Source organism: Euprymna scolopes, chromosome 36 (genome assembly GCF_053919585.1).
Source record: "Euprymna scolopes isolate OS-2025 chromosome 36, ASM5391958v1, whole genome shotgun sequence".
NCBI lineage: Eukaryota > Metazoa > Mollusca > Cephalopoda > Sepiida > Sepiolidae > Euprymna > Euprymna scolopes.
This window is the reverse complement of record NC_136517.1, coordinates 46248526-46262472: the sequence shown is the minus strand read 5'-3', so window position 1 is coordinate 46262472 and position 13947 is coordinate 46248526. Positions and strand designations below refer to the sequence as shown.

Genomic DNA, 13947 nt, shown 5'->3' with positions numbered 1-13947 from the left:
TCAACTGACATTTCAAGGGGAAAACAGAAATAACTTGATTTTATTTGTCGCCTCGCCCCGAGGACAATGAAATATGGGTAAAAGGTTTTTAAATGTAGGGAGCTTTAGCTCCCCCAAAACGAGCTCCTTATCATTGTGTCACACATGTCTTTTCCACTTCTGCTTTGTATAGATGTAGACACCACTGAGCATGACGTATCAATATAAGTTATTAGTAACTTGACAAACAGAGCTTGAATTCCTTTTGTTATGCTACTTTCAAATTAGTCCGCTTCGGAGATTCAATTCTCGTTGCCTTCTGTCATGGCATCAATTATCTTGACCAGAGACCTGTCGTTGGTGCGTCACTATTACGCCCCCATTATAATGGATGGAACAAGAATAGCGAATTCGGTACATAAACAATCTACTCGACCATAATTTCCTGCTTAGTCAGTCGCTGTAAAATAGTTATTATATCCATTGTCATTTTCGACGGACCGACATTACTACTAAACTGCTATGATTCTCGGAGTTGAAAAAAAAAAAAAAAGAATCTAAGAAAATTTTCTATTAACAAAATTAGAAATTGAATAAGTAATTTTATTTGTGCTGATTTACGTGCCCTTCTGCACAAGGGAAAAGTTACACACAGGGTCAGTTTCTGATGTGGGGGAAGGGTGATATACAATTGCTCCTTAAAAGGGAACTATAAATCCCACAAAATAAAAACTAAAATTTCCCCTATTAAAAAACGATTTCTTCTCCACTATCAGAAAACAATTCTACCTAGTAGTTTTGGAACCTAGACGTGTTTGTTGTTATTAGGAATAGGACTAATTTTTATCTCTCTCATACCACAAGGATGTTTCACTGCTAGTGATGGGACGATTCCAATATGTTTTCTGATTCCGATAGAATGACCGATTCTGTTTTAAATTTCCGATTCCAGTACAATTACCGACTCTGGTTCTTTAAAAATCTCTAAATATTTAGTTGTAAAGTTTGTTTTTTTTATTTTGAAATTATGTTTCAAATTACCGGAAAAAAAACATGTAATGTGTGCATATATATATTTGCAAATGTAAAAATATATTTGGAAGGTGATATAAAGGTTGTAATTTTATTGGTAACTAGCAGTTTAGCCTGGCTTTGCTCGGCCCCTGTGTACTGTTCATAACTTTGTACATATGTATATGTATATAATAAAAAGTTTGACTCATTGCCAGGAAACCTACATTTAAAATTTCAAGTGTTTAGACCCAACTTTAATCTCTGGACAGCCAAATGCTTGTCTGAATACACTATGTAAAATTTCAAATGTTTGGACCAAAAATTGACTGGTAGAGACCACAGAAGTCAAATTTTTTTAACTTTGACCCCAATTTTGACCCTTAATCTTTATTGTTTTGGGCTCAAATCAAATTAAAAAGTTTTATCCATGTTCAAGTAACCTACATCTAAAATTTCAAGTGTTTAGATACAAAATTGGTGGAGGAGTTTGGTAGAGTTTTCAAAGGTCAAATCGTTGAACTTTGACCCCTTGACAGCCAAATTTCTGTCCGGAAACCAATTAAAAAGATTTTCTCAAATCTCAGTACCCTTTATGTCAAATCTCGAGTCTATAGACTGGAAACTGACAGAGTAGTTTGGTAGGGAAATGTACACACACACACACACACACACACACACACACACACACACACACACACACACACAATTTCACTTTTATAGATATACTAGCAGTTCAGCCTGGCTTTGCTCGGGCCCTATGTACTGTTTATAACTTCAGGTGCATATGTATATATATTAAAAAGTTTGATTCATGTCCAGGTAACCTACATCTAAAATTTCAAGTGTTTAGACCCAAAATTGGCAGAGGAGTTTGGTAGAGTCTGCAAAGGGCATTTCTTTCAACTTTGACTTCTTGGCAGCCAAATTTTCGCCCAATAACTGATTAAAATCTTGTTGCATGTCTAAATACCTTTTATGTAAAATTTCAAATGTTTAGACCCAAAATTGGCTAAATAGATTGCTAGAGATTGCAAAGGTCAAATCTTTTGACCTTTGACACTTTAGCTGCCAAATTTTCGGCTAAAAACCTATTAAAAAGCTTGCTGCATGTCTGAATACACTTTATGTAAAATTTCAAATATTTAGACAAAAAATTGGCTGAGTAATTTGGAAGAGACCGCAGAAGTTAAATTTTTTAAACTTTGACCCCAATTTTGACCTCTTAACATTTATTGTTTTGGGCTCAAATCAAATTAAAATGTTTTATCCATGTCCAAGTAACCTACATCTAAAATTTCAAGTGTTTAGACCCAAAATTGACGGAGGAGTTTGGTAGAGTTTTCAAAAGTCAAATCGTTGAACTTTGACCCCTTGATAGCCAAATTTCTGTCCGGAAACCAATTAAAAAGATTTTCTCAAATCTCAATACTCCTTATGTCAAATCTCAAGTTTGTAGACTGAAAATTAACAAAGTTATTTGGTAGGGAAATGCACACACACGCGCGTGCGCGCACATACACACACACATAGACAATTTCACTTTTATAGATGTATAGATAGATTTAAAATCAATAATTTTTTTTTTTATTAAGACCAGCAATGGAAAATTAAGTTTTAAACAAGAAAACTACCAAAAATGTTTTTGGCATCGAAAAAAAAAAAAGCACAAATTTTTCTGATTCCGATATCAATTCTGATACTACAAGAAGTTTTGATTTTTCTGATTCTCGATTCCAGTTAACCGTCCCAACACTAATCGCTAAATATTTAGCACAATTCTGTTAAGTACGTTTGAATGCTGTAAGTGATCAACAAACAGAAAGACAGAAAAATTCTTAATTTATATAACCAAATTTTTTAAACCTAGATTATATATTATATAATTGGGCATAATAAAGCTGACACACCATTCTCCATTAGATCAGTAAAAATATCAAGTCTGGGCAGTACTAAAATGCATGAATATTTGGGAATACCAGGTGCTATATGTTCTTTCCACTTATCTCTGCACAGTCGTCCTAGACTTCTCCTTGCCACTGGAATTCGGTAATGCCAAGGAGAGAAGTGGTTAGGGATTGTGCAACCCTTGCCTTACATTTCAGTGTGTGTTATTCATTATTGTTCTAGGATGATCAGATTTGCGTCATTTTGATGGACGAACATCCATATATTATATAATAATAATATATTTACTTTTATCCAATCTTCATTTGCTTTGCTCATTTCAAACAAGAACACGTCTGTAGGATTTGCAAATACAGATTTGCGATGATTGAAACAAGTAATGCAGCCAAAATTTTTCAAATCCAAAATGGTGACCCCGAAAAGCAACTTTGCAGAAAATAGAAGAAATGAAAATGAATAAGATTATTATTATTTTGATTTGGCCGTCAAATTGTTTTAATACATTATTTTATTCATATATAAATAAGTTCCTTTAGATGTCGAACTAAAAATAAATTTTGTGAAATAATTTTTATATCTTTATATATAAAGTAAAGTTGATTTCTGTCCTTCCCACACATTTGTGACCAGTAACTTTTTATTACAAGCTAACTAAAAAATCTGTTTTCATTAGTGTTTAGTGCACATATTGGCCCATTTTGTTAAAAAGAAAAACAAATAATTTCAATCGATTTCATCGATTTTAATATTTAGTTCTGATCAATATTTTCTTTTTTTTAGTCATGAATAAAGGATTCTCCTCTCTTACCTTATTCAGATGTGCCCCCACTTTAACATCTGGTTCTACCAGATCAAGCTGCCTGAGGATATCAGTTTCTTGACTTAAATGCACCAAACATTGATGTTATTGTTTTTTTCCTTTCCCTTTGCAAAACTCAATCATGTTCTGCAAAGCCAAAAACAAAACAACCTTTTTCCTCTACAAAACAACCAAATGAAACGCCATGAATAAATATTTGAAGATACAAAGAACTTGAAGTATAAAACATTTTGTCAAAATGATTGAACCCGACAAAGGTTGATATGCTGTAAAACAAAACAACCAAACTAAACACCATGAATAAATATTTGATGATATAAAGAACTTGAAGCATAAAAACTTTTGCCAAAATTATTCAACTCAGAAAAGGGTTGATATGCCATAAAATAAAACAACCAAACCTACTGCAGGCATAATTAACAGGAAAAAATTTTTAATAAAGCAAACTTGGTGCTTGTGGAAATTAGTGATCTTTGAAACCAACGCATTTCAGGTGAAAACATCATTACACACTTACATGTTATGTCGAAATTAGTATAAATTCCAAAAATTACAGAAAATGATGCAGTAGAAAAATAAAATGTATCTTTTAGTCTCCATAAATGGTGATTCATACGTAAATAATAAAAAAAAGTAATAAAAAAAGAGCGTTCAAAAACGCTTGCTGTTTTATGTCACTGCAACAGAGTGTAACTCCTTCTAAAAAAAAAAAAAAAAAAAAGATGTACATTTAAAAATCATTCCATCAACGTTATCACTTTTCTATTCTATTTATTTATATCTCCTTTCTCACATAAATGACATTGCTGGTATTTGTCGTCTCTTCATATTATTTGGATTCTTTGGACTACTGTTTTCATTATGGGTGTTATTTTCACAACGTTTCCGTCGATATAACCTCCGACCTTCTTTAAGTGTATCTTGTCGAAATTGGGAATCTTTCTGTCAAACTCCAGAATTTTTCTGTCAAACTTGGGAATCTGTACAGCATTTTGAACAGAACTCTTTATTTAATACAGCATGCTCTTATTCCGTCAGCCATGACTGAGTAGAAGTCTTAAGTATTTTGTAATTGCATTGTAAGTGCTGCCCGCATTGAGGATTGAACCGTCAACTTCCAACAGAGTATAACTTACAACTGAATTTTACCAAGAATTTTATCTGCAACACCACGGGTCCTTGTAATCCAAAGAATTCAAATAATACAAATAATTAATCCTCATCTCAAAAATTCAGAAACGTTTTTCTTCTCTGTCGTTATTTCTATGGAAAGTGTTCAATTGAGTTCCAATCCCCGGTTCCTCCCTGTGAAACATTCACAGCAAGAACTACATGATTTCATCACAATTGAAAAGAAGTAAAAAAAATTGTTTGTCTAGCATCTAGCAGAAATTCCAATAAATGACGTTTCTTTCCAAGACCTTCTCATCTATGGAACACATTACAACGGGACTTTTTCCCTGCAGATAACAACATGGTCATTTTTAAATACCATGTCAACAAATATTTGTCATAAACCATTCCTTTAAGTAATAAAACTTTGTTAGTTCCATTAATCATTTTCAATCCTCTCTTAATATTCATCGTCATTTAACTCCGGATTTATGCATCTCGTTAATCTTTATCCTCGAGTAACTTTTAAGTCTTAATAAGTGTTGATTCATTAGTGAATAAATTAAAAAAAAAAAAACTCTCTCTTCTTTTTTTTCCTTAGAACTGATATGATTATAAATTTCGGTGCATGCAACGTAACAACCAACGACATAATAGGAGAGTTGCAATATCAGAGCCAAGTCAACCTACGTTATACACAAGACAATTTAAAAAGGATAATAAATAATTATTTGCTAATTGTCTGGATTTAATTATTATCCAAACAAGTTTTAAATATCTCTCTTTTGCCTAAAACACTCTTTTAATCGTTTAAAATTTTACCAGTTTTGTTTAAGAGTTGGCAACTTTGAATCGCAGTCTGATGACTATTATGGGTTGGATAAGTTAATGGACCTTTCATTTAGCTTTTAAAAGTCATAATTGGTTTCTTATGTGTCTATCATGTATGATGTATGAAAGACGAAACGAGCATTTAAATGTTACCAAAGCCAAGATTAGTTACCTTTCTACCTACCTAGACAATTTTTTTGTGTGTGTTTAACTTATTTTAAAACGTTTATTTTACTTCGAAATGCAAATAGTGCCGAGTTGCTTAGTTAAAACGATAAGATGGCGAACATGAAACGGTTACTTTTGAAGTCTCGATAATCGGTCAACACTCGAAAATGAAACAAAATACTGATAGAAATCAACCTAATTAATGCCATCGTGACATTTATTGGATGGATTTCTATTAATATTTTGTTTCATTTTTTGATCTTTGAGTAATTATCGATACTCCAAAGAGTACTGCCTCATGTCCATCATCTTGTTGTCGTTTTAACTTAAACAAAAAACTTTAAAATAAGCCAAAAACACAAAAAAGCCTATCCAGACAGATGGAAGAGTAATGTAATTTATTTTTAGGAACATTTATTTATTGCATAGCTGTTTCTTGACCACTTTTTCGGTTTGCCATCTATACTCATAATTAAATGTTCCACGAAACATGTCTGTCTGTCCTCTTGTCATGTATTCCCATAAAATGTACATCCAAAACCGATGACAAATATAAACCATCATACTCTGAGCATTGTTTCAAGCCAAATTAAATTAGAACTAATATGCTCCAAATTAGTCGATTTTTAAATTTAACACTGGACCCTGATTTAAGGACTAATCAAGTCCAAAAGATTTGTTTAAGAAAACGAACTTTACTGGTCTGTTGTTTTTGGCGTCTAACAACTTCGCATACACGGTTCTCTGTTGTTTTCTTTTTCTTGTTTTTATTTTTTCAGTTTTTTTGTTCATTTCTTTTTATTACCTGAAGATGATACGACGAAGAACCGAAGGTGCTAGTGATACTTATGGAACATTCGTTAATTTTTCTGATTTTAACAACAATAACAACAACAAAAAACAAAAAAAAAACAAAAAAAAGATTAGAAAAATAAGAAGTAAAATTAAAAATAACGTTTAATCAAGTAAAATTCTCTTATGTTTAACAATGTTTGCTTATATATAGATAATATATATACATACATATACATATATATATATATATATATATATATATATATATATACACACACACATACAGTACTGTTTCGTGGTATCACAACTGATCAGTGCGGCTATATATATATATATATATATATATATATATATATATATATATATATATATATATACGAAGGTCGTTCTAAGAATAAAGCCTAATATTTTTAACTCAAAAAGTTGAAGGGCTATAAAGACGAGAGTAGTATCTTGTAAACGAGCGACCTTTTGTGTTCCAGAATTTATTTTTCTACATAGTCACCACCATTTTCAATGCACTTTTGCCAGGAATTCAATGACGCATCTCTGCTTCTGACGCACGTCTATGACAGAGAGTGCTTTCTTAGAGTTTCACAACGTCAATACCTGCAACAGAAAAATGAAACTTTCAGGTCATGAATGTATAAGTTCAGTCATCATAACAATGCAAGTTGCAATCCCCTCTTGTTCAGTGACATATAGTAATGAAAAAGTGCTGAACATCCTAGATAGAACAGGTGCGTTTAAATGCAGCATTGCTTCGGCAAAAACGACTTCTGTTGTTATTGTTTTTTTTTTTTTGTTTTGATTTTTTTTTCTTAACTCGGTGTTGCCGGGAGCCATATTACTAATAATGCATTATAATAATATTAATAATACAGTATAATAATGTTAATAATACAGTATAATAATATAGTATAATAATGTTAATAACACAGTATAATAATATTAATAATACAGTATAATAATATTAATAATACAGTATAATAATGTTAATAATACAGTATAATAATATTAATAATATAATATAATAATGTTAATAATACAGTATAATAATATAGTATAATAATGTTAATAATACAGTATAATAATATAGTATAATAATGTTAATAATACAGTATAATAATATTAATAATATAGTATAATAATGTTAATAATACAGTATAATAATATTAATAATATAGTATAATAATGTTAATAATACAGTATAATAATATTAACAATGAGGTATAATAATGTTAATAATACAGTATAATAATATTAATAATATAGTATAATAATGTTAATAATACAGTATAATAATATAGTATAATAATGTTAATAATACAGTATAATAATATAGTATAATAATGTTAATAATACAGTATAATAATATTAATAATATAGTATAATAATGTTAATAATACAGTATAATAATATTAATAATATAGTATAATAATGTTAATAATACAGTATAATAATATAGTATAATAATGTTAATAATACAGTATAATAATATAGTATAATAATGTTAATAATACAGTATAATAATATTAATAATATAGTATAATAATATTAATAATACAGTATAATAATATTAATAATATAGTATAATAATGTTAATAATACAGTATAATAATATTAATAATATAGTATAATAATGTTAATAATACAGTATAATAATATTAATAATACAGTATAATAATATTAATAATATAGTATAATAATGTTAATAATATAGTATAATAATGTTAATAATACAGTATAATAATATTAATAATACAGTATAATAATATTAATAATATAATATAATAATGTTAATAATACAGTATAATAATATTAATAATACAGTATAATAATATTAATAATACAGTATAATAATATTAATAATATAGTATAATAATGTTAATAATACAGTATGATAATGTTAATAATACAGTATAATAATATTTATAATATAGTATAATAATGGTAATAATACAGTATAATAATGTTAATAATACAGTATAATAATATTAATAATATAGTATAATAATGTTAATAATATAGTATAATAATGTTAATAATACAGTATAATAATATTAATAATACAGTATAATAATATTAATAATACAGTATAATAATATTAATAATATAGTATAATAATGTTAATAATACAGTATAATAATGTTAATAATACAGTATAATAATATTAATAATATAGTATAATAATGTTAATAATACAGTATAATAATATTAATAATATAGTATAATAATGTTAATAATACAGTATAATAATGTTAATAATACAGTATAATAATATTAATAATACAGTATTATATTTGATAGAAAGAGTAAGTATGTTTAATCAACATTTTCCTAAAGTCACTAGGTTTCCAGAAAAAATACTCGATTAAACACAGATGTCACACTTCCAATGTACACCCCCCACTACCATGTCTCCTTCTCCAGCATGAGGGGTCTATGTTCCAACCTTCCAGAGGTTCAAACAGGAGACTAAACCAGACCTATTATTCCTAAGCACAACTGACATTGAACCCTAGATGAGTTCGTAATTAAAGGATACTCGAACTTAACTTCTAAATCCGACCCCCAAGATTTCCATCGGCATGGAGTATGGGCATAAAAGACGGCTTTCCATGTGGGAGGGACATCTCCAGAGGAGATCCTAACTTACCCTATATGTGCTTCCGGGTTGCACTTGCTCAAACTACTGTATTTATATTTGCACTCTATCTCCCCCACAGCAGTAAAGTTACCATCTTTAAAAGCATATCTAAGAAAATTGACCACGTCCTGTCTGTGTATCCTTCAGCAAACATTCACGTCTGTGGAGACTTCAATGTTCGCAATGTGGAATGATTAACCTACTCAAACAACACTGATGACGAGGGGAGGTTCTGTCACGATTTCTCCATTGCTTATGACCTCACTCAGATTGTTCATGAACCCACCCGTGTGCCCGACACTGACAGCCAGTATGCAAGTCTCCTAGACCTTTTTCTCATAACTTGCCCTGAGCTAAGTTTATTTTCCATTCTGTCTCCACTGGTGTCTTCCGACCACTCTGTTGTATCAGTTAAGATAAAAACGACATGTAATAGGTCCTCAGACGTACCTCTCCATCGTACAGTATATCGATACTCTATGGCTGACTGGGATAACTTCCATACATTTATATCAGATCTACCTCTGCGTTCCATGTTTAAAAAGGATGGTTAATTGTAGGTAAAGACCGTTTCATACCCTCAAAAAAATTCCGGCAAAAACCTAACAGCCAACCGTGGTTCTCTCCAGAATGTGCTGCTGTCATTGTGCACAGAAATTACTTTTTCCATTGCTTCCAGCGTAATAGATGTACTGAAACTTAAGCTGCTTTCAGGACCGCCAGCAACCACTGTAAAAAAGTAATAAAGAACACGAGAAAGTTGTATGCTCAGTCCGTCAAGTCCAAAGTAGCTGAGCAGCAGCTTGATTCCCATCAGTTTTCGCAAATAGCAAACAGAATCCTGAACAGAAGCGTGTGCTCTATCCCAACTATCATCAATGAACCTGAGGTAATCTCGTCAGCATCAGACAAAGCTTGCTAAGAATTTGCAGCTAATTATACCCTTTATAACCAAGGCCGCCAACCCCCAGTGTTTCCTTGTGTATCTGAAAACATGTTATGCAACATACAAATATCTGTGTGTGATGTTTCCAAGCTAATCAAAAACCTTGATTCTAGTAAAGCAAATGGCCCTGACAGCATTCCAATTATAGTGCTCAAAAAGCTTCAGAACTGGCTCCCATACTTACAGAGTTATTTAAGCATTGTCTTAAGAAGAAATGCTTCCCAACACCTTGGAAAATCTCATCAGTATGCTCTGTATTTAAGAATTCAGGTGATCGTTCATCTCCCTCTCAGTACAGGCCAATAACTCTCCTATGCGTCATGAGTAAGTTGCTGGAATCTGTGTTAAATAGAGAAGTATTCAACCATCTCAGCAAAAATAATCTTCTTAGTGTTTCCATTCTGCTAGATCTACAGAAAATGTGCTTACAGTTATATCTCATAGGATTAGCGAATGTCTCAACGGAAACTTCCTCTCTAGGGCAATTACTCTTGACATATCAAAGGCCTTCAGTAAGGTATGGCATAAAGGTCTACTTCACAAGATCTCCAGCTATGGTATAGCTGGAAATGTCTTCTCAATTATTAAATCATTTCTCTCTGATAGGCTCATAAGAGTAGTGGTTGATGGGCAGAAATCAGAAGCTCTCAGTATTAATGTTGGAGTCCTTGGGCCCAACTCTCTTCCTGAGCTACATTAATGATCTTCCAAATCATATCCCTATATCATTTGTAGACATTTATGCTGATAGCACTACCATCTATGGTAGCACATCAAAGACCATAAACGACCAAGGTCTCTCTGATTCTCTCTCCTCTGATCTTGAGCAAGGGGATAGAATGGGGAAAGAGGTGACTGATTACTTTTAATGCATCTAAAACCAAGCTTCTGTCTTCACATCATCAACGCTCTGATCCCCATCTGGCATCAATTGAAATGAATGACTCTCATCTTGGGGAGGCTTCATGTTTTGACAAACTTCTGGGCTTGACCTTTACTCCCGATCTGAAATGAAACACATATATCAAATCCATTGCCAAGGTTGCTGGAAAAATGGTAGGATCCTTCTACCGCCCCAGTAGATATCTCACTCCTGATGCAATTCTCTACCTATATAAAAGCAGGTACAGCCAATGATGGAGTACTGTTGCCACATCAGGGAAGGAGCTGCTAGAAGCAGCTTATCGTGCCTTGACAACGTTCAAAATAGATTTCGTAGCCTAGTAGTGGATGCCCTTTTCTCTTCCCTGCAACATCTTTCCCACAAAAGAGACATTGCGAGCCTGTCTCTGCTTTATCGTTATTTTCATAGTAAGTGCTTGTCTGAGCTTCAATCTATGGGACCTCTCACCAAGCACATACACATAAAAAAAAAAAATATATATATATATATATATATATATATATACATGAATATATATATATATATATATATATACACATGAAAATATATATAAATATATATACATACATATAGAATATACAAATACACATACACATAAATACACATATATACATATACATACATATACAAATATATAAGCATAAAACAAAATACAAGAGCATGTATATATGATATGTGTGTACATGTGCGCATATGGGTATGTACGCATGTATGTATGCATATGGGTGCACGTATGCATGCCTGGACCTGTACATGTCATTGTATGCATATACATGTGTATGGATATATATGCGTGTATATGTGTGCATGCATGCATATCTGTTTATGCATATTATTATTTATATATGCATTATATGTATGGGGGGGTGCATATATTATATACATATGGTCGTTGAATATGACTGTGTGTTGGTATGTATGCGTATATATGGGTGTTAATTGTGTATGCATATATATATTTGTACCCTTATGCACATGTTTTTTATATAAAAGCTACTATTGGTCTATGGTTTAAATATAAATATTATTATTTATACTATTATTATTGGCTCACATGGAGCTTTCACACAAATCGACAAACGATCTGATTGGAAACCTGTGGTGTTCTCTGGAGGCTGAGTGACAAGTTTCCCCAGACGTCCAGTTCTCTCCACCTCCTTCGATAGCATTTGCAAATGAATTTACACCATCACAACAGCCTCTTACCATTGATTTCTCGCCGGCAGTGGCCATTGGTTTATACTGGAATTTGAGTGGCACTAAGTCTCCCCAAAGTCCCAGTTCTCTTTGCGCTTGTCCAACCGAGGTCTGGTTGGCGCTCTCTCCTCGATCTTGCAGTCCTTCTTGACCCTTCTCAGCTCTTTGGTGTTACTTTTTTATTGGGAGGAGCGGTGGTGAAACTATGGGGGGATGCATTATGAGGGTGTAGAACTTGTAGATATGCAGCTTCGGTGTTCTTCATTCCCTGTAACGCTTATTCGTTATATTGTCTTCTTGTATTATTCTCCGCATTCAAGGGTTTTCCTTAATATTTCAGTCGTTTTCATTATCGTTAGTCATTGTACTTTTGCAGTTATTCCTCTGATTCCAATTTCTGACATTATTATGACAGTACTATTTTGATTTTCTTCATCATCCAAATCCCTTTTAACTCTCTGGCTAGCTCTGTGTATTTGCTTTGTTTCTCCTTTTCTTTAATACTCACCCTGTGGTCAGCTGGACAGCAAAGTCTACAATTTGACAGGATTTTTCTTTCTTGCTAATTATTACTTGGTCTTCTTGCTTGAATGGGTTTGTCCGTCTGTATGTCCATGTCCCATAGGATTTTGTGGTCTCGTTTTCTAGCGCTGTTGTGGGTTTATGCTTGTACCATTTGTCTGTACGCTCAAAATGCAGTCGTTTGCACAATTCCCAGTCCACTTGGTCATGCCTGTTTTTGTATTCCTTTTGGGCCAGTTTGCTGCATTCACTTACTATATGGTTTATCGTTTCGTCTCTTTGTCCACAGAGTCTGCATTTGCTGTTTTCTTGTGTTTTATCGATTCTTGCTTTGATATGGTTGGTTCTTATCGAGTTATCTTGTGCTGCAGTTATTAGAGATTCAGTTTCTCGATTTATATGTCCTTTTCGCATCCATGTCCAGGTGTTTTCGTTATTCTCATCTTTTGTCATTCTTATGAATCTTCCGTGAAGTTGTTTCTCTTCCCATTTCTCTTTTCTCGTTTTGTCATTTGTCTCTTTGTTTTCTGTTTTGTTGTTGTTGTTATTATTATTATTATTATTATTATTATTATTATTATTATTATTATTATTATTATTATTAATATTTTATAAATATTGTCATTATTATCAATACACACAGAGTAACTTTCGAGCCAAAAGCACATACATTTAAGTACCTGCTCTGATATTATCCTCGGTCTGTGTATGAGAATTCCTTCGGGACTGAAACAATTTTCCTTCAGGACCGAGACTATTTGTATTCTCATTTAATTATTATCTAATATTAATTATCATTTAATTATTATCTAATATTAATTTTATTGATTTTATTATTATTACCATTATTATTATTATTATTATTATTATTATTATTATTATTCATTTATTTGTTTGTTTATTTATTTATTTATCTATGTTCGTCCCATCTTTATTATATATATATATATATATATATATATATATATATATATATATATATATACACTCTTGTGCCCGATATTATTCATACCCCCCTTGAAAATTGAGTTTATTAGGTGTAACTTTGTAAGAATTTATTGTTTACGTCCATATTGATACATATTCTTAATAAACCTCTTCTG

At 31.6% G+C, this 13947-nt stretch overlaps 1 long non-coding RNA gene across 4 annotated transcripts in view; it reads right to left on the bottom strand.

Moving 5' to 3' along the window:
- Window positions 1-13947, bottom strand: part of LOC145260221 (uncharacterized) — a 79166-nt gene that overhangs the window by 49537 nt on the left and 15682 nt on the right. Inside the window, exon 3 of one of the 4 annotated variants that reach the window (XR_013864249.1) lies at window positions 6787-7234. The exons of 2 other annotated variants lie outside the window; for them this stretch is intronic. This is a non-coding gene — a long non-coding RNA (uncharacterized LOC145260221). Of the gene's footprint in view, window positions 1-6786; window positions 7235-9847; window positions 10561-13947 lie in introns of those variants that run through there. One more of the 4 variants, XR_013864250.1, reaches the window with a different exon arrangement.